Genomic DNA, 20044 nt, shown 5'->3' on the forward strand with positions numbered 1-20044 from the left:
GGGTGCACGTGGAGAAGCAGGCTGGCGGAATGTGTGCTTGGGGTGCGGACCACCGGGGCTGCAGAACATCGGGAGGCCTTGCTTAGAAGAGTCTGGAGTTCAGGGGGGCTCTGGGTGGGGCAGTGGGAGTGAGTGGGGAGACTGGAAGTGGAGGAGGGGCTGTATCCTGCCTTGGGGGGAACAGCCATCCACGCTGCCTCCGGGACCCCCAGGGGTGCCTCGGCCCCTCTATCCAGGGCAGCCCCGATCCTGGCCCCATGGAGCACCTGCTCTAAGCTGGGCACTTTCTCCTTTTTCTGTGAAACCTCGCAGGAACCCTGCCATGGAACAGGATTTTCCCATTTTCCAGATGAGGAAACTGAGGCCCCAGGAGGCAAACAGAGCCAGAGCTGGCATCCAGGTCTACATGACGCCAACCTCCTGCTTGTGACCTGGCCCCCGCTGACCTGCACAGGCAGAGACAGGGGTACCTGGGAGAGCCCCACGAAGGCCTCTTCATGGGATGGCGAGGGGAACCGAGGCAGAGAGCAGGGACCCACCTGGCCCCGACCACCACAAGGGCATCTTCCAGCGCTGGCTTGGCCTGAAGCCCAGAAGCCGATCCAGCCCCCTCGCTGGGGATCTAACTTTGTGGGGGGTTGGGTTGACAGGTATCCTCATTTTACTGGGATTCAAGTTCACAGACCCAGCCCGCCCCCGCCCACCCATCCCAGGGCCAGGGGTCTGCTGTGCCAGGCAGTGCCCCCATGGCCCCTCCACCATCCCTGAAGCCCATAGGTGCCCCTCTGGCCGCTGCTTTAACCACTAGCATCCGGGCAGCAGCTGTGCCGGGCAGCTTCACACTGACGACAGAGGAGGGGTTCTGGGGGGACATGCAGTCCATGCAGCGGGCCTGGAAGCTCGAGGATCATTTCCGAGTTGAATAGGTGATGAAACCGGGTGACCGGCCCGGTGAGGGGCGCCCAGAAAGGTGACAGGCAAGCTGCAGATGTGGCCCAAGGACGCAGCTCCGCCCCAGAACCTGGCCCTCCTCTGCCCATAGAGGAAATCCAGCCCCTGCGGTGTGTTCATCACTTAGACAAATGGCCCAGGTGAGCGCCACGCAGCCTCACTCCTCCTGTGTTATCTCACCTGCAGAGTGAATTCCAGGGGCGGGGAGCGGGGAGAGGGGTTCCCAGAGGGCGGGGCTCCCTCTCTGTGGTCTGGCCTCACCCACCAGGCCCTGAGTCCACCCCACGGACCCCGTAGCCCCGCCCCCAGCCCCAAGTGTGTCCCTGGCCCCTGAGGCTCACACATCAGCACCTAAGGAACCTCACCGGGACCTGACCTTCCCTGAGCTTCCAGCCCCTCACGGGGTCAGCGGTGAGCCCCCAGGGCCGTTCTGGGCCCCATGTGCCATATCGCAGCCCCCAGGGCACAGCGCAAGCTATGGCTGGGGGCAGGAGCCTGGTAAGTGGGCTAGGTCCTTTGATTGCCACTGTGAGCCGGCATGCAGGATGCTGGGGCAGGGCGGGGGTGGGGCAGGCCCTTTCTCAAATTCCATCCCCCAACACCCCACCCCAGGGAGGAGGTGGAAGAGAGATGGGGGGCAGCTCGGGGCTGGAGGACCCTCGTTCCCCAGGGATTGAGGACCGACCCTGTGGGACCGTCCTCGAGACCTTCACTCTCCTTGGGATGCCAGCCTCTCTGCCCCAGCCCGGGATGTGGTCAGCTGCTTCTGCAAAGGCCCCCCAGCCCGTTCCAGGCTCTGCGTGCGCTGAGCCCTGGGGCTGCCCTACAATCACCTGCGACTTGGGGCTTCATCACCCCTTAGCCGTCACGGTTACGGAACACCGTACCAGGATGTGATCGTGTAGTACATCATATACCAGGGGTCGTATAGACACTTGAGTCCCGTGTCCTGACACCCCAGTGGCTTATTTCTCATCCACGTGGGTCCGCCCTGGGTGGTGCAGGGTACCGGAGAGCTGGGGCCGGGCGGACCCTCAGAGGGCAGCCTTGTGAACGAGGCTCCGCTCCACGCAGCACGCAGGGATCCAGGGCCTCGGTGCGGCCGAGGGGAGAGAGGGCACTGCGTCCCTGGGCAGCTCTGAGCCTCGGATGCGGCATCTGCAGAGGGGAACGAGCCCCCGCCCCTCCGGAACAGCTCGGTCTCTGGGTCCCGCTCTGCCAGGGTCCTGCGGAGGCTGCAAGGGAGGGCTCTCAGGGCACCGGGGCAGGGGGAGGGGGTGGCTAGAGCCAGACGGCAGGGCTTCCATCCTGACTCCTCCAACTGCTGACCTGGGGCCTCCCTGTAAAGTGGGGATAACCGCCTGCCTCACCACGTGGGGGAGAGGTTTCCATGTGCTAATGATCATAAATGCTGAAAATCAGAAGTATTAATAAAACAGAGCCACAAAGTGATTATTGCTGTAACCACACCTGGGCACTGGTCCAGATTGATTTCTGGTAACAGGGAGAGACGCACCCGCCAGGCCCACGGCAGGTGCTCCGGAAACGTTCACCCATCTGGGGAGGGTCCGGAGCCCCCAAGTGGTCCCAGCCGGGGAGAGGGGCCCAGCTTCACCCCAGGGACCCAATCCCCCGTCAGGGCTGGACGGTGGAAGTCACACCGACCTGGGATGCAGGAGGGGCCGGAAGGGGAAGGGAACTCCCAGAGACCCAGAGCCCCAAAGAAAACCACTCCTCAGGCAGGGCCCAGGTAACAGTAACAAACCATTATTAGAAAGAACAATCAAAATTGAGCATTTGATGATTTACATGTTTTCCTCATTAACTTTTCACCCACCCTAGGAAGGAGGCACTGCTGGTACTCCCACTTACAGAGATGGGGAAACTGAGGCCCAGGGGTTCGGGACCCGGCTGAGGTCACACAGCTGGTGCTGAGATTTGAGTAGGTTTCAGGGGAGGAGCCTGCAGCCTGCTGGGAGGGGGCTCCCGGGATGACTGAGGAAGCTGACCCTGGAGAGGGGCTGACGGCCCAGGTCACAGGGGCGCGCCTCCCCCCGCCAACTCTGCGGGCAGGGCCGGTGGGAGCCCACAGCCAGGCCCCGCTGAAAGACACATGCCTGTGAAAACGCATCTTACGTATTTGATTTAATCGCGGAGCGCTGATCCCCCAGAGTGGGATACGACCCTGGTCACTTTGCAGAAATGAATTGCCTGGGAAAATGGAAATTGTCACTTTATTATAGGATTAAAAAATTCAATCCATTTGAATAATAACGGGAAATATGGCAAGCCCATGTCCTTCCCTCTCTCTCTTATTAACAAATGAGGTTTGACCCTCCCGGGTCTTCTCACGGAGGGTGTGTCTCCAGAGAAAGGGTGTGGCTCCCCCGTCCCAGCCTCCCCCGCCTCGGGGATCACAGGGGCCTCTCCAGCCAGGGCCACCCGCCCGGTTCCCTGGACACCCCCGCTGGCTCCAGCCTCATGCCTTCGCCCGGGCTGCCCCTGCCCCGGATGCCAGTCCCCGCTCCGGCTGCCCGAATCCTCCCTCTGGGCTGATCCTCCCGCAGGCCCAGCCTGCTGGCCTTGGGAGCCATTCCTACACCCAAACTGCCAGGCGGGGTCAGCACGCATGCCTCCCACCTGTCGGGGCGCTGGGACCCCGCTCCTGCCTCGCCTGTCAGGGTGTTCGCCTGCGAGGGGTCACAGTGTCGGGACCAAGAGTGTCTGTAGCACACCTGTGTGTTTCCCATTGTGGTAAAAACACATAACAGAAAATTTACCCTCCTGGGCTTCCCTGGTGGCACAGTGGTTGAGAGTCCACCTGCCGATGCAGGGGACGCGGGTTCGTGCCCCGGTCCGGGAGGATCCCACATGCCGCGGAGCGGCTGGGCCCGTGAGCCATGGCCGCTGAGCCTGCGCGTCCGGAGCCTGTGCTCCGCAACGGGAGAGGCCACAGCAGTGAGAGGCCTGCGTACCGCAAAAAAAAAAAAAAAAAAAAAAAATTTACCCTCCTAACCGTTTTCAGGTGTGCAGTTCAGGGGCATTAAGTACATTCACACTGTCGTGTAACCATCACCACTGTCATCTCCAGAACTTTCCATCTTCCCAAACTGAGACTCTGCCCCCCATTAAACAGTAACCCTCCATTGCCCCTGGCCTATATTATACCTTCCCTATTACATGATTAGGTCTGTATTATATCGCATACGTCATGTGCTACGCGACGTTATGCTATGGGACAGGGTCCCCAGCCTGGAACCCTGAGATATGAGCACGGGGCCCCAAGACCCCGATGTGCACAAGCCCCTGAGAAAAGCAGGGAGGGTTCTTGGGGCCCGACAGCCAGGCAGCCAGGACCCCGAAGTGACAACTCCTCACTGGAGAGGAAAAGGAGGGCCGCCCAACTCTGAGAGTGCAGGACATTGGGGAGACCCCAGCAGGAGCACCCGAGATCATTGTGAGGAAGCCGGGTGCCGCCCTGGGGGTGGTAGCTGGGCCCCGGCCCCAGAGCGGGAGGGCCTGCCTGCGGGGCTCAGGACTGGACAGTTGGCCGGGACGTGTCTGCCCCCATCACCCCTCGCCGCGGGGCGCTTGCAGGGAGGGGCAACACGGAGCGAGCCGCTGCCTTCACCCGGGCGCCAGGAGGCACTGCTGCCCCGAGGGGCTGCCACCTCGGCCCCGTGACCTCACGCCGCCACGGGCAGGACCCCCGAACAGGGCTGAGCGATTGCTACTGCCGTGGGGGCCAGAGGGGAGGAGGCTGCAGAGAGAAGCCAGGAGGCGAGGCTGGAGCATGAGGAAAGGGTGTCCCGCCCCGTGGAGCCCAGCGGGCTGGTGGCTGCGGAGGGTCTGGGGACAGACATGGGGGTGGGCCAGGGGCTGGGTGGAGATTTCCTCTCCCCCCACAGAGGTGGGAGGTCACGCCGCCCTCGAGAAAGGAGAGCGAGGTGACTCCCAGGTGACCACATGGCCAACCAACCTCTCTCCTTCCCGGCGGGGCAGGGGTGTGCTGGGCCCCAAAAGCGTTGGGATGAATCTTCCTCACTGGCGTTTCCCAGGGAGAGAAAAGCTGCTGGAAGCTCCGTGGTTCACACTGGACTCCAGGCTCGCTGGCCAGAGTAATGATGGAGACCCGCACGGGGCCTCGAGTTCCGCCTCTGTAGGGGGCGTCTGCTCACCCGGCCGCCTCCCACAAGTTTGCCTGCGGTGGGGGGGTGTCTCCCTCCCAGCTCTGACCACGCTCACCGCACCAGGGCCAGCCAGGGTTAACTTTGGCCCCGCATGGCCTGGCATTTACGCACTGTCCTGGCCAGGCCAAGCACTGCCCCCTGGCATGGCCCCGTTGCCAGCCTTCCTCTGGGCAGGACGTGGGGTCTCCATGGGGGAGAGCGGGTTATTGCCTTCCAGGGCGGGCTGTCCGCAGGGGCTGTGGGCAGGCGGGAGGCATGCGTCTCCGCCAGAACAAAATAATTAAAAGAGGATTCGGGGGATCAGGCCCGCCTGTCACTGGGGGTAGGCCAGCGTGTCACTCTTCCCGGGCTGGGCTCACAGGGCAACACTGTGGCCGAGGGCGGGTGGGGAGGGGGCAGGAGGTGGCTCCCGGAACCCCCAGGGGGACCTCAGAGACTCAGCTGGTCCCCCCAGGGATGGAGTGCAGACAGGGCTCCCCGGGGGCCCCCCGCTCCCGACCCTGTCCTGCCAGGCCATGCCCTCGGCCCTAACCCCACGTCTCCTGCGGGAGCCTCCCCTGACTACGCTTGGCTTTCTGGCCACCCTGCCCGGCCTCTCAGAGGTGGTCCCTGCCTCAGCCCTGCTCTCCTCTGCAGGACGGACAGGGTGAACCCGTGTCCACTGGCACCCCGGCCTCCAGCCCCCTCCCCGGAGCTCCTTATCAGACGTGGGAGGAGTGACGTCAGCCCCAGTGGGTGCCAGTGGAACTGGGGCTGGACCCTTTTCCAGCCAAAGCCACTGGTTCACCTGCCTTTACATCCTGAGCCAAGAGCAGAGGGCTGGGCGCTGGACCTCGCCCCAGGGCAGTGCTATCCTGGGCTCCTGCGGCCGCTCTGGGCTGCCCTGTCCTGCCACCCACACCAGGGCCTCCAGCGTCCTGTCAGGCCCCCGTCCCCCGCCGGGCCCTCTCAGGAATCCTTTTAACTCCTGTTACCAGACTCGGCTTTTGGGGGCTTCAAACCAGAGACCAAAACATACACAGCGGGGTGAGAGGAAGCACACGTGTATTTTGCAGTCAGGCCATTGGCTATATTCATGTGAAAAGAATGTATTGAGAACCTACTGTATACCAGGGAGCATGGTAGGTACTGGGGTGATGGTGACCCACAAGGTAGACGGGCCCTGTCCCCAGGGCAAGCAGTCAACAGGGACAGACACACAATATATGAACCTTGAATAAACAAGTAATTGTAAGTGGTAGAAACACAGAAAAAATAGTCCAGCAGAGGCTCTAAAGCTGCGGGTCAAGGTCTCCAAACTTAAACCAACAACAGCATCATCAGGCTGACGAGCTCTGTGGGTCAGGAATACAGACGGGGCGCAGGGCGGATGGCCCGTCTCTGCTCCAGTGTCAGGACCAGAGCTCGAAGCCTCGAAAGCTGGGGTGACTCGGCGGTGGGGACCCAGCCGTCTGGAGGCATCTTCCCTCACATTTCTGGGGCCCCGGCCAGCTACCATCTGACCATCTGGCCTCTTGGCCAGGATGCCTCCAGGTGGCTGCTGGGCATCCTCACAGCATGGCTGCAGGGTCCTGGGGACTCACTGGACCCCTACAGGGGGGCTGGGAGGTGGAAACTGAGGCCCAGAGAGGCAACCCAACCTGCCCAGGGTCACACAGCGAGGCATGCCCAGGCTAGAAATTGGGACCCAGAGCCACGTCCCAAAGCCCTACCCGCCACCCAGGCGCTCACCCCTGGGCAAATCCCCTGACTAGCTGTGTCCTGGGCACAATCATGGCACTTGGCAAAGTCCCAGATAACTGAACGACACCCAGCCTGGCCCCATGGAGGTCGCTGGGAAGGAACAAGCAGTGCTTGTGTCTGGACCCCAGGCCTGGACTGGCAGAGGGCAGGGGGACGCCAAGGCCCCCTGAGACTTGGTTTCCCCAGGTGGAGCCTCGTTGGCCCTGGCTGTGAGGACGACCACGGGACAACTCACGCCCCCCAGGTGTGAACTGCATTAACACAACCAACCTCACACGGAAACAGGTGCCGGGAGGGGAGAAGACAGCCCTGCTGCAGAGATGCTCAGCTCGGGCCAACTGGCTCCAGAATCCTTGTGCCCTGTTCAACCTCGGGGTGGCCGTGGGGTCAGAAGATCTGGGCCCAGGAGCCCCAGCCCAGGAGCCGTGGGGAGATACACACACACACACACACACACACACACACACACACACACACATGCTGTCCCTGCTCAGCAGGGAACCCCTCCCACTGAGATGGGCGGGTGGATTCCCTAAACCCAGCACTGCCATCAGCCAGGCTGCAAGCTGCTAGAAGAAGGGCATCCCCAGGGGCCCCCAGGAGCATAAACAAGCCTGGGGGTTCCCGTGGGAGTGAGCCCACCCCCCCCCCCCCCCGCCCGCTACGCCCTCCTGGCCCAGGCCATCCTGGGGCTGCAGCCAGGACGTGAATCCTTTCCCCAGTTCAGGCTTCTACTTCCCCTTCTGTCCTGAGTGCCTGGATTTCCAGGTCCTGATGCAGCCAAGACAGGTCCTGGGCCCCAGCCCTGCAAGGCCAGGGCCCTGTGCCCCGGAGCCCCTCACTCCGGCCCCGCTTCCCGCGTCTGCAGCAGGACTATCATCCCCCTGTCCCAATCCCATCACACAGACTCTGGGGGAGTAAGACTGTCGCCTAGAAGGTCAGGCCCCTTGACCGATGCAAACCCAGCTCAGGACCGAGAAACAGCAGCTGCGGATTCTGCCCCCAGCCCTGCCGGGGCCTGTGCAGGCCCTCCCAAACACACGTGGTGGGTTTTTATTAAACTTCCTTGTTAACTGCACAAGTAATGCACGAATACATCTGGAGTGAGTTTTAAAGCAAATCCCAGACACCATATCATTTCACCCATAAATACTTCAGTATACAAATGGGGCTTTAAATAATTTGCTGTTAAAATGATGTTGGTTTCTCCTATGATCAACACAGTACACGCTGACAGAGCAAAGGAGGAGATCAAGCCCGCTCCACGGCCCCGGTTCCTCCCGCCCCGCTTGCACCTGCGTGGTCTGTGCATGGGGCTTCCACGTGCCGAGCTCCCCGTGTAGACTGGGGTGTGCACCCTGCCCCTCTCACTCCCAGGATTAGCGTTTCCCTGGGGCTGTTCCCAGCTCACGAAACGTCTGTCCCCAGGGCCTCCTTGGACACCTCTATGGGCGCAATTCTTCGCGGTTATAAACACCACACTGAACATCTTTGTGCTCGAGAGGATGTGTGGTTTTTGGATCATGCTCCACGGAGAGGTTCCCAGACTCCGGATTCCACAATCAAAGCTCCCATCCCCAAATTGCTTTCCAAGAAGACACAAACACTGCTGAAACCCTCATAAATCACAGTGGGGGCGGGGGCGCTCGGAGGCAGCACACAGTGGGGGCGGGGGCGCTTGGAGGCAGCAAGGTCACCCTTGCCTTCAGGGTGACAGCGCGTGGGAAGGTGGCCTGGAAGGCTGGGGTCTGTTCCTCAGCTACCCCGGTCGCTGCCTTGCCCACAGGGGCAGCTGGGCATGTCTGTCTCCCCACTGTCAGTTTCCTTGTCTGTCAAGCGGGCATACGTCTGTGTGGGCTGTCAGTGCTGTGTCTCACGTGTGTCCTCATGGGAGGCCGACCCCCAGCACCCAGAGGGACAAAGGAGTGCCCCGTCCACTTTCGTGTGGCTGCATCCACTCTGGAGGAATCCAGGAGAGGGCTGGGGAGGGGAACGCCCATTCTGGGTGTGCGTTAAACTGTGTTTGCTTTTGTTCTCTCCTCTCCTGGGTCTCAGTCTTGCCCCCAGGGAAGAAAGGCAGCCTTGCCAGAGCCAAGCAGGAAAACTGAGATCTCAGTGTCAGGAGCCCCAGACCTCATCTCTCCCTACCTGCTCCTTTCCTGGGGCCCAGAGAGGGCATGTGACTTGCCCAAAGGCACACAGCATCTTGCAGCAAAGCTCAGGTCCACACCCATCCCCTCAAACCTCCCACTGGCTTCCTCTGAGCTCTGAGGTCGGCAGTTCAAGGAATCTGCCTGGCCGTGGACCAGAAGAGCCGGTGGGAGGAACACCACAGCAGCCCCCTTCCTGGGCGGCCTCCAGGTGCCAGCACCTGACCAAGCTACACCTGTGTGAGCTCCCCGAAGCAGGTGCTAACAACATCCCTGTTTCACAATCAAGGAAACTGAGGCTGGGCCTGGCAAGGCTGGAGCGAGGGCACCCAGCTGGCTGACCTGGGCCCGGGGGGAGAACTGCGGCCGTGCTTCTCCCCCTGACCGCTCCCCTGCCCTGTTGGAGTGTACATTTCTGTTCATTTGCTGGGGTCCTGCCTGGGTGGGTTCCAGAGGGGAGTGCCAAATGGAATAAAATCAAGCTAGGTGAGAAATCCAGGCGGAGGGAATTGGGGGTGGGCTTGGCAGATGGAATTGTACCCTCCCCCTGGGGTACCCCAGGAGAGAGGAGGTGGGGTGGGGTGGGGAGGGATGGAGAAAGGCCCCGTCCTGGGCCCACCCCTGGTACCTTCTGGCCCAGGTGGACACCCTGCACCCGCCTCCCTGCAGACCCCTCACCCCCAGGCCAAGCCCCAGGTGCGCAGCGCCGCCGGGCGGCTCCAGCTGTCAGCCAGGCGATGAATTACACTCTGTAAGAAGGTGTTGACAGGAGCAGCTGGACGCGCGCGGGTGACGAAAAGAAGCAAATTCACTGCGATCCCCGTGCGGGGCCTCCGGAGCGGCGGCGGGCGCCCCCTGCCGGCGGCACGCGGGACCGCCCCTCCCCGGCCCGCGCCGCGATCCCATTTCACAGGTGAGGCCACTGAGGCCCTGCAGGGGGTCGCCCAGGTACAGAGCCTCGGGAAGGGGCCCCGCGGGAGGAGGCACAGGGCAGTAGGGGGGGAGCCTGTCGCTTCCTCTCTCTGAGCTGTGCTCTGGTCATCTGTCCACCAGCAGCATGGGGCCCAGTTTGCAGGGGGGATGGGGTTACCAGGGGTCAGTGTGGACGGCGCAGCAAAGACAGCTGAGTGTAGGCGCGGCTGAGAGGGGGAGGGGAGGGGGAATGGAGACCCCTGGGGCCTCATGAGCCCTCAGGTCAGGTGCAGATACTGCTTGGTGTCTTGGACCCTCCCCACTGCACCTGCTCCCGGACGTGGGAAGAGGGGTCCTTGGTGGCTCTGGGAATAGAGTAGGAAGACCCCCACCACCCTCAGGCCGCGGCGCTCCCCACACAGACACAGCTTCAAAGGCGGGAAGTCGAGGGGAGCAGGGCCAGAGACCCCGCAACACCTCCGCTGTGGGCGCCGCCCCCGCACGCCCTCGCCTGCCCCCGCCCAGCAGCAGGGGCGGAGGGAGGGGTCGAGAGTCAGACACACAGACAGGGTCTCAGGAACAGAGAGACAGAAACCCAGAGACATTTACACAGATGGGGCGGAGAGAGGGACGGCATCAGCAGACAGAGGAGGGGTTTCAGGGAAGATGTTCAAAGGGTTTTTCCCTGGGGTATTTGCACAAAGGATTTTCAAACAGTCTTTGTCTAAGACCGCCCAGGCTCAGCCCACTGCAGCCAGCAGTGACCACCCTGGGACCCAGGGAGGGTCGGCGGGCCCAGTCTTCTCTCTCAGCCCCGATATGGATGTCTGAGCACAGATCTGGATACTTCTGTCCCACGGGGGCCTGGGGCACCAGGGAGGGATGAGGCTCACTTAGGGGTCTGGCACAGGCCAGCAAGCCAACACACCTGGTCTGGGCCAGAGCTCCCAGCACCCACCCTGCCCAGCTGTGGAGGTGCAGAGATGCAGTCGTGAGAAGGACATTGGAGGTGATGTTGGTCTCTGCTTGAATGCTCCCACTGACGGGGAGGTCACTACCCCTAGAGGCAGCCCAAAGTGTAATTCTGGGCACCTCCGAGAATTAGAAAGTCCATTCTTATTTGAAGAGGATTCCTCCTCCCTCTCAGCCCCTCTCACCCTGGTTTCCAACACTGAGCTCTGGAACCATGCACACCACAGATATCACTTTGACATGCATTGATCAAGAACCTACTGTGTACTGGGGAAGGTTGTGGGTGCCGAAGCCATTGCTTGGAATGAGGCATTAAAGGAGAAAGCCCCACAAGGCCAGAGCAAAGGAGGCAGGGAGCGAGGGTTGACTCAGTATCCTGGTGTGCCAGATCTCAGGCACCCTCGTGACGATGTGGGGAGGGTATTATCATCACCATCCCCCCTATGCAGAGGAGAAAAATAAGACTCAGAGGAGTTAGGGCCCTGTGCTGGGCACCAGGCACCTGGGACAAGCCAGACCCTGCTTTGGCCACATGAAAGGTTTAAGAATGATCATGTGACCTGACTGTGGCCTGGAGCCACAGCAGCCATCAAGGTGGGGCTGTGAAAAATGCCAACATAGAAAGCATCAGAACTGAGAGATGGAAAGAGACTGGGTCTTGATGACATCATAGGAACTCCTGGATCAACCCATGCCTGAAGCTGGTCCTGAATTTTTTTTTACTTAAGTGAAATAGCAATTCCTTTTTTTGCTTAAGCCAATTTGAATTGAGTTTTCTACAGCCTAAAGAACCCTAATATCCAAGGGTTTATTGTCCATAAGAAACATTCCTAATTTAAAATGTGTGAGTGCTATGGAGGGAAGTAAAGGAAGGGCCACCCACTATTATCATAAGAGCCAGCATTTATCCAGTGCTTTGAATGTACTAAGTGAAGGGCTGTGAATGGGTTAGCTCATTGAATCCTCACAGCAACCCCATGAAATAGATTCTGTCACTAGCCTGTGTATTAGTTAGGACACATAATGCTAGCTGCTGTGACAAATAAACCTCCAACAAATGACACTGACTTAAAATCAGAGTTCATTACTTGCTCATGTGAAGTCCAGGTAGGTGTTTGGCAGCCTGTCTACACATGGTGATTCAGGGACCTGAGCTCCCTCCATCGTGGGGTCCCACCATCCCCCAAGGCCTTGGAATCACTGGATCTGCCCGGCCGGCCACAAGCCCGGGGGCGGGGGGAGCACTCTTGAAGGGTCTTATGGGCCAGGCCCAGAGGCAGCTTCCGTCACCTCTGCTACGTCTCATGGGCCACAACTCAGGCACGTGGCTGCTCTAACTGCAAGGGGGGTTGAGAGATGCGGTGCCTGGGAAGAGAAGGGAAAGGTCTAGTCTTGCTTTGAGAGGTCACCCAGATGCCCCAAGTCACACAGATGGGCTGGGACACAACCAGGATCCAGGATTAAAACCAGGTGCTTGCTACCACCTCACTCCCATTAGGATGGCCACTGCCGGAAAAACAGAAAATACAAGTGTTGGCGAGGATGTGGAGAAACTGGAACCCTTGTGCACTGTTGGTGAGCATGGAAAACAGAGCAGCCGCTGTGGGAAACAGTGTGGCAGTTTCTCAGAAAGTTAAATGTAGAATTACAATATGATCCAGCAATTCCACTCCTGGGTCTACAGCTAAAAGAATTGAAAACAGGATCTCAAAGAGATATTTGTACACCCATATGCAAAGCAGCATTATTCACAGTAGCCAAAACATGGAAGGAACCCAAGTGCCCATAAATGGATGAATAGTTAAGCAAAATGCGGTTCATTCACACAGCCTTAAAAAGGAATCAAATTCTGACACGTACTACATCATGGGACGAACCTTGAGGACATGAAGCTCAGTGCAATAAGCCAGACACAAAAGGACAGACACTGTGTGGTTCCACTTCTACGAGGTCCTTGGGGGAATCAGGGTCACAGAGACAGAAAGTGAAGGGTGGGGGCCCGGGGCTGGGGGAGGGGGAGGGGATTCAGTGTTTAATAGGGACAGAGTCTCAGTTTGGGAAGGTGAAATGAGTTCTGGAGACAGACGGTGGTGATGGTCGCACAACAACGTGAATGTGCGTAATGTCCCTGAACTGGACACTTAAAAATTGTTAAGGAATGGGCTTCCCTGGTGGCACAGTGGTTGAGAGCCCGCCTGCCGATGCAGGGGACACGGGTTCGTGCCCCGGTCCGGGAAGATCCCACATGCCGCGGAGCGGCCTGGCCCGTGAGCCATGGCCGCTGAGCCTGCGCGTCCGGAGCCTGTGCTCCGCAACGGGAGAGGCCGCAACGGTGAGAGGCCCGCGTGCCGCAAAAAAAAAAAAAAAAAAAAAAGGTTAAGGAGGTAAATTTTATGTCGTGTGTATTTCACCACAGTGAAATAAGTCAGGGGTAGGGGGAACTGGGTGTTCTTACACATCCTGTTTCCCTGCCCCTGGCGTCTCCTGGTTGGACCCTCTCTGGGGGGGCGAGGTGTCTGGGGAAGGCTGGTCCTGTCATCAGGGCCATTTGCGTGTGATTGCCTCTGATTCTCCAACCAGCGCTTGTGATTTTTAAGTGGTTCATTGACCCAGCAGTTAGTGGTTTTCATTTGGGGCAGGGGTGGTGGCTTTGAGTTGTTGTAATTATAAGATGATGATTTTTTTTTCCCCTCTAAGACAAAAGCCAGACGAGGACACCATTTTCCTGGCAGGAGCACCCAGCTGCCCACGCAGCCCGCAGTTTCTAACGGGGTGTTTGTGACTTTCCACCCCTAACGGGGTGTTTTCTTGGCTTTTGTCCGCTCCCTGACTGGCCGTGGACTCCGCCAGGGCAGGAGCTGTGCTGGACACGGGCCTGGTGCAGAGCGGGAACTCAGAAAATATTTGCTAAATGGATGAAAGAGGAAAAGGGATAAAGGGCGGAACGCGGATAAATCAGGGATGGAATGCGTGTCTAGCTTCGCCCCGCGGCCCCCCCAGGGGCAGCCCCGTCTTCTGACGGCTCAGCTCACTCGGGCCAGCCCAGCCCTGCCGCCCGGCTGCCCTGCCCCTCCATCTCTCCCTCCCTCCGGCCCCCTTGGCTGCCCCTCAGGGGCTGCGGGCTCTTCGGGAGACCAGGCTGGCTTCTCCACCCTCCGTGCCAGAGACAGTGGACTACGGAGCCCTCGGCCCTGCTCCCCCTTTGCCCCCTTCTCGGCCTGAAGTCGGCCAGGATGCCTCCTGGATCCGTCTTCCAGATTCCTAGCCCCACCTCCGTGTCCTTTAGATCCTGATTTTTGGAATAACCAGAGATGTGTACATACAAGTTGGCAATGGTTTAAAGGACTGATCGAATGTCGGGGAAGTGGCCTGGCTGTTTGCCTGGCCGAGGTGATGGAGGCCGGCTTGGCCTTTCCGAGGGCGGTTGGAGGACCCATGGGGGCAGGTTTACAAATGCAGGTGCCTTGGGCCTCACAGGCAAGTTTGCAGGTGATCATCCTGAGGGTAATCACGGGGGCCCGGCGTGGGGAGTGGGGTGTGGTGCTTATAGGGGCCGACGTTTAGTTTGGGAAAGCGGGAAAGTTCTGGAGACGGACGCTGATGTTGGCACGACATTGTGAATGTCCTTAAGGCCACAGGAATGTACGCTTCAAAGAAAGCCTCTGACGGATGACAGCAAACGACCCTCTCCTGTCCATCCCGCGGCCGGGGCAGAGGTCGCTGAACGACCCCGCACCCTTTCTGGCCGAGCCTCGGGTATCAGGTCCCTACTGCTGCTGTAACAAATTACCCCAAACTCAGTAACTCAAAACAACAAGATAAAAATAGAGAAATCTGTTTTCTTGCAGTTCTGGAGGTCAGAAGTCTAAAATGAACCTGCAGGGCCGGTTCCCCTGGAGGCTCTCGTGCAGAATCCCTTGCCTTGCCTTTTGCAGCTCCTACAGGCGGCCTGCACTCCTCGGCTCAGGGCCCCTTCCTCCCTCTTCTTGCCTTCCTGACCATGAGGATGCTTGGGCTCCATCAGCCCCACCTGGACAACCCAGGCTCATCCCCCTCATCTCAACAGCCTTAACTCGCTGACAGCTGCAAAGTTCCTATTGCGATGTAGGTAACTTTTCACAGGTTCTGGGGATTAGGACGTGGACATCTCCTGGAGATGAATCCACACCTGGATTAGACCTCAGACTCCCTCTTACCTCAGTGGTCCAGGAAGCCACAGCAGTCAGAGCTGGTCCTTGTGTTGACACAGCATCATGGCACACACATTCCTTGGTGTCCAGCTAGACATTACGTGTGTTCTTACCCTCAGATAGATGATTGATAGATAAATGATATAGGTGACAGATATAGGTGATTGATGGATAAATAGAGATGATTGATAGATAAATGAGAGATGACCAATAGATGGATAAATGATGGATGGTAATAGATGGATAAATACATGATAGATAGACAGCTACATGACAGATACAGCTGACAGAGGGATAAGTGGACAGGTGATACGTAGATGGATAGCTGGCAGGTAGGTTCCCTTCTGGATGCGCTGAAACCCCAGCTGTAGCCCCAGCTCCTCACGGAGGTGGAGGTGACCAGGGCAAAGGGAAGAGGTGGGAGAGTGAGTGGGGGGTTAGTGCTCTCCCCAGCAGGTCAAAGGGGCAGCAGGAGAGAGAAGGGGGTGAGGTCATTGTGCCCCGAGGCCAGCAGAGGCGCCGGACAAGACGGTGGAGGGAGGATCTGGGCCAAGGCAGGTCTGAGCCAAGTGGGGGCTTCCTACAAGCCCAGGACCGGGGGCAAGCCTCTGAAAGCCCCAGAAGGCGACGTCGGGGTGCTGCGCTGGTCCAGGCCCGCTTTCCCTCTTATTCCCCACAGCACCGGCGGGGTCACTCATGGTGCCCCTCACAGAAGGGGCACAAGCTCACGCAGCGGGGGTGAGTCCAGCGGGACCTCCCCGAGCTCTCCCAAGACGGGGGGACAGGTGACTCCCAAGGGGTGGCCCAGAGACAGAAGGGCCCAGGGGTATGTGGGGGGGAGCCCCTGACCTGGGACCAGCCCCCCAATCCCAGAATCACGGAGCCCGCGGCGGCGGGCCTACCGTTTGTCAGGAATTCAATTGGGTGGGAAAGCCGGTATTAATTTTATAGGCTTTGCTGGTCTGGAGGCCGTGCCGCGGGCGGAATCCGGGCGGCCTCATCCCTCGGAGCCCGGGGTCAGCCTGCGGGGGCGACGTGAAGGCGCTGGTCGAGGTATTAATGAGATGTCTCTAGGTGCAAATACTAGTTTAATAGGTGTGACTTACGGGGCGCCGGCCGCCACCCGCAGCTCCCCGCACACCCGGGCCCCCCGCCTTGTTGGAATAAGTAATTAGACGGTGCGGGCACTCACTTAGACACTGTAATAAAGTGTCAGCCGTCACCCATGTGGTACTTAATAAAATAAAATTAAACAGTTATGACGTTTTTGTATGCATTGTACTTCAACCACACTGGCCCCCGCCCCCTCCCCGCCCCCAAGGTTTTAACCCCCAAGGACACCCCCTTCCCACCTCTCAGAAACCAGAGCCAGGCAGAGACGAGGCTGGGGGAGGTGGGGAGGTGAGGAGAGACCCCCAGGCACCCGGGATGCGGACCGGACGAGACAGGAGGGACCAGCAGGGCCGGCTGCATGGGTGAGCGACGGGAACCAGGGAGGCTCCGAAGATGCCTCCCAAGGTCTGAGGTCTCTGTGTTTTCTGCTTTCCTCTCACCCGCCCCACCTGCCACCTTCGAAGCCGCCATTCCCAAAGGCCACTGAGGCCCCAGCCACGCCGGCCGGGTGCCTGAGTTGGGCTGGGCTGGGCCAGGATGGCGGGCGCAGGGGCTCCCCTCCCAGAGGAAATGGGCAGGTGTGATGGGGGCTGCATAGACCCCAGGCTCGGAGCACCACGGTGACCCCCAAACAGCTCCACCCCCAGCCCAGAGACCAAGAGTGGGCACGTCTTGAGGACGTGTGGGGTCCGAGGACTCGGGGTCACACCTTATCTCCACATGTGAACCCCCCCAGCTCCCCTCTGCAGCTGAAGCCTGCTGCGTCCCTGCACCCCACCCCCACCCCTGCTATAGAAACTGTGTTTTCTGATGACAAAAGTAATAGCCAGGGAGGCGGAGGGAGGGGGGAGGGGCATCGGGTGAAAGGCAGGGTCACGTGGTCACCGGAGGAGCCTGCCAGGACCTGGCCTGGGGCCCAGGGATCTGAGCGCCCAACCAGGGGGTTCAGACCACAGGGCACTCGGCGCCTCGGCCCCATCCAGACGCAGCTGTCTCTCCGTGGGAGCCACGTCCGTTCCCGCAGCGTGGCCCCTGCACGTGCTCAGGAGGCGCTCAGCTGCACCGGCCACGTGGCCAGAGACCGGAAGCGACCCCGGTGCCAGGCGCGGGGGCCGGAGGCCTAGGCAGTGAGGAAGAAGCTCAGCCCACGGCCCCGTTACTCTTGATTCCGTGGGTGAGACCGCCAGGCGGGTGAACTCCGGGGGTGAGGGGGCAGGTGTGTTTCCGACGTGCTGACCGTAAGGCCCCGGCTTGGGGCCCCTCGTGAGAAGGCATCTCGAAGGCTCCCCCCAGCTCCCTCTGCCGGCCTGGGGCATAGCTGTCTCCCCTGGGAGGGGAAGCCTGGAGGGCGGTGGACCCCGCCTGGGGACTCCGGCAGAGAAGGGGCCTCGGCCCTCCTCATCCCCCGTTCCCCCCACACCCACCCACCCCTCCTGTCCCTCACCTGCCCTGGGATGGGCCAGCCCCTCCCCAGTGCCCCGTCCATCCCTTCCCAGCCGCCGGCTGGGGGTGGGGACGCTTCCTGTCTCTGACGAGGCTCCCAGGGGTGTTAGAGGCTAACCCAGAGCCGTGGTCACTGCAGCCTGAGGCCAAAAGGAAATTGGAAACATGGCTCATCGTGGACTTTGTGTATTCATTTTGAGCACTTTAAATATTGGACTAAACTCTCTGACCTTGATGCTGGGTCGCACCTGCCCACCTGGCCGTCGTCCTGGCCCCGCTAACTCGGCAGTCAGGGCCTCGCATGCCGTCACGTCCACCGGGGCGCCCACTGGAGCCTGGAGCACCGCGGGGGCCCATCAGCATTCTGGCCTCCGGCACCCGATCAGGCCTGGGCCTTCAGCAGAGGCCGACGCAGCTGGGCGTCTCAGGGCTGGTTTGTGACAAATACGCAGGTTTTGAGGGACAGCTGATCCGAGACAAGGGCCACCTGACGCCCAGCCGGACAGTGGGCGGCCAGCCGGCTCTGTCTGTCCCACTCTCTCCTCTCCTGCTGTCTCTGTCTCTGTCTCTCTTTGTCTCTCTCCTGTCTCTGTCTGTCTCTGTGTCTCTCCCCTCCCCATGTTTGTAGCTGAATCGCTATGAATTAAACTTATGCCCAGAAGATGGGTTTCCCCTGAATTCGTCGATTCTCTGACACGTCACCAGCTCACGAGACACCGCCTGTGCCCTCGGGCCTGCACACACTCCACCTCCCTCTTCAGACGGGGAAACCGAGGCTCCCATGGGAAGTGTGACGAGCCCAGACCACCTGGGAGCAGCAGAAGGCGGGTGATTCCCACGCAGACCCATCTGTGGATGCTCTGGACGGCCCAGGAGCCATGGCAAGCTGGCAGTGGGCACCCCAGGGACCGTTGTGCTGATGGGGACGTCGGCGGTGGGGGACTTGGAAGGAAGGAGGTCACACCCAGCCAGGCTGGGCAGAGGGGGTCCTGCCTCAGAGCCAGGGCACTGTTAGGGCACTGAGGGTGAGGGAGGGGTGGTCCGGGAGCCCACCCCGGGCCCAGCAGCCTCCTGGGCCTGTTTTCACGGCCTCAGGGCCTGGCTGCCCACAGACCGGGACCCAGCAGGCCAGGCGAGCTGGGCTCCAGCCCCGGATGCCAGCTGTCCCCCACCAGCACCCTCTGGGAACGAGGTCAGGCTGCAAGGGGACCCCCCTGCTCTCCTTTCCTCTCCCTCGACCCCCAGACTCCACTCCACAGCTAGGCTGCTGTGCTGAGCTGCGTTACTGGGGTCTGAGGTTCCCCACCTGCCAGACTCTTGGCAAACGTTTTGTTGACGTCCAATGGTGCGGCCTTATTGGTCAGTTATTTGCAGGGTGTGTGGGCTCTTTCCTGGCCCAACATGGGAGGGGTCTGGCTGGGAGGGTGCGGCACCGGGGCCTGCACAGACCCCTCCTCACAGGAGATGTGAGCCCAGGATGCGAACCCAGCCAGAGATCTTCCCACAATGCCTTGTGGCCTTGGGCTGCAGCCGTCACTGTGCAGAATCCCTACCCCAGGCTTCTGCCGACCACACCCCTCCTGCTGTCCCCGATGCTCGGTGCAGGGGTGAGCAGGTGAAGGGTGACGCTGCAGGGCCCTCTGAGACCACGATCCCACGCCCCACTCCAGGGGAGGGACTGCCTGTCGGCCTTGCTGCAGTGGCCTGAAAACCCCGGAATTCCGCCTCCCGCTCTAGGCCCCCGTCCCCCCTCGCCTGCGCTCAGACCCTCCCTTCAGGAAGCCCCTCTCACACCACCTCCCTGGGCACTGGGGGGTGGGGGGCAGGGTGCGAGGCGTGTGCCATCCTGCTTGGAACTGTGTCTCCAGGCACCTGCCAGAGGGCAGGGGGCTTCAGGGATCCCGTGGCTGCCCAGTCACGACCCCACTCTTCCTGCTCCGAGGACGCTTCTCTCTTGGCCTCCAAAGTCTTCCACCAGATAACGCTTCCCATACCCAGGGAGCTGGTCCCCAGAGCCACCCTCTCGCCACCGGGGGACGTCCCTGAGGCCTGTTGCCCGGCAACCGCCTGGTGCAACCAGGGCAACCGCCATCCTGATCTCACCAAAGCCCCCATGTTCCCACTGCGTCAGCGCCTCTTGGCCCCGGGGGCCAGGACAGAGCAGCCCGGAGCGGCAGCAGCCTCCCGTCCCATCTCTGGAACCCTTGGTTTCTCCCAGCCTCACAGGTCAAATGTCGCACTAGGGTCCACGTGGCAGCCTGATGGTGGGAGCCCTTGGCCCGGCCACAGGGCGTGTAGGACCCCAGCGGGCCTATGGCGTCCAGCCCGGCGCTCAAGGCCCTTCAGTTATCCCTGTGAGCCGAGGGCAGGAGGGCATCTT

Source organism: Hyperoodon ampullatus (genome assembly GCF_949752795.1).
Source record: "Hyperoodon ampullatus genome assembly, chromosome: 14".
NCBI classification, from domain to species: domain Eukaryota; kingdom Metazoa; phylum Chordata; class Mammalia; order Artiodactyla; family Ziphiidae; genus Hyperoodon; species Hyperoodon ampullatus.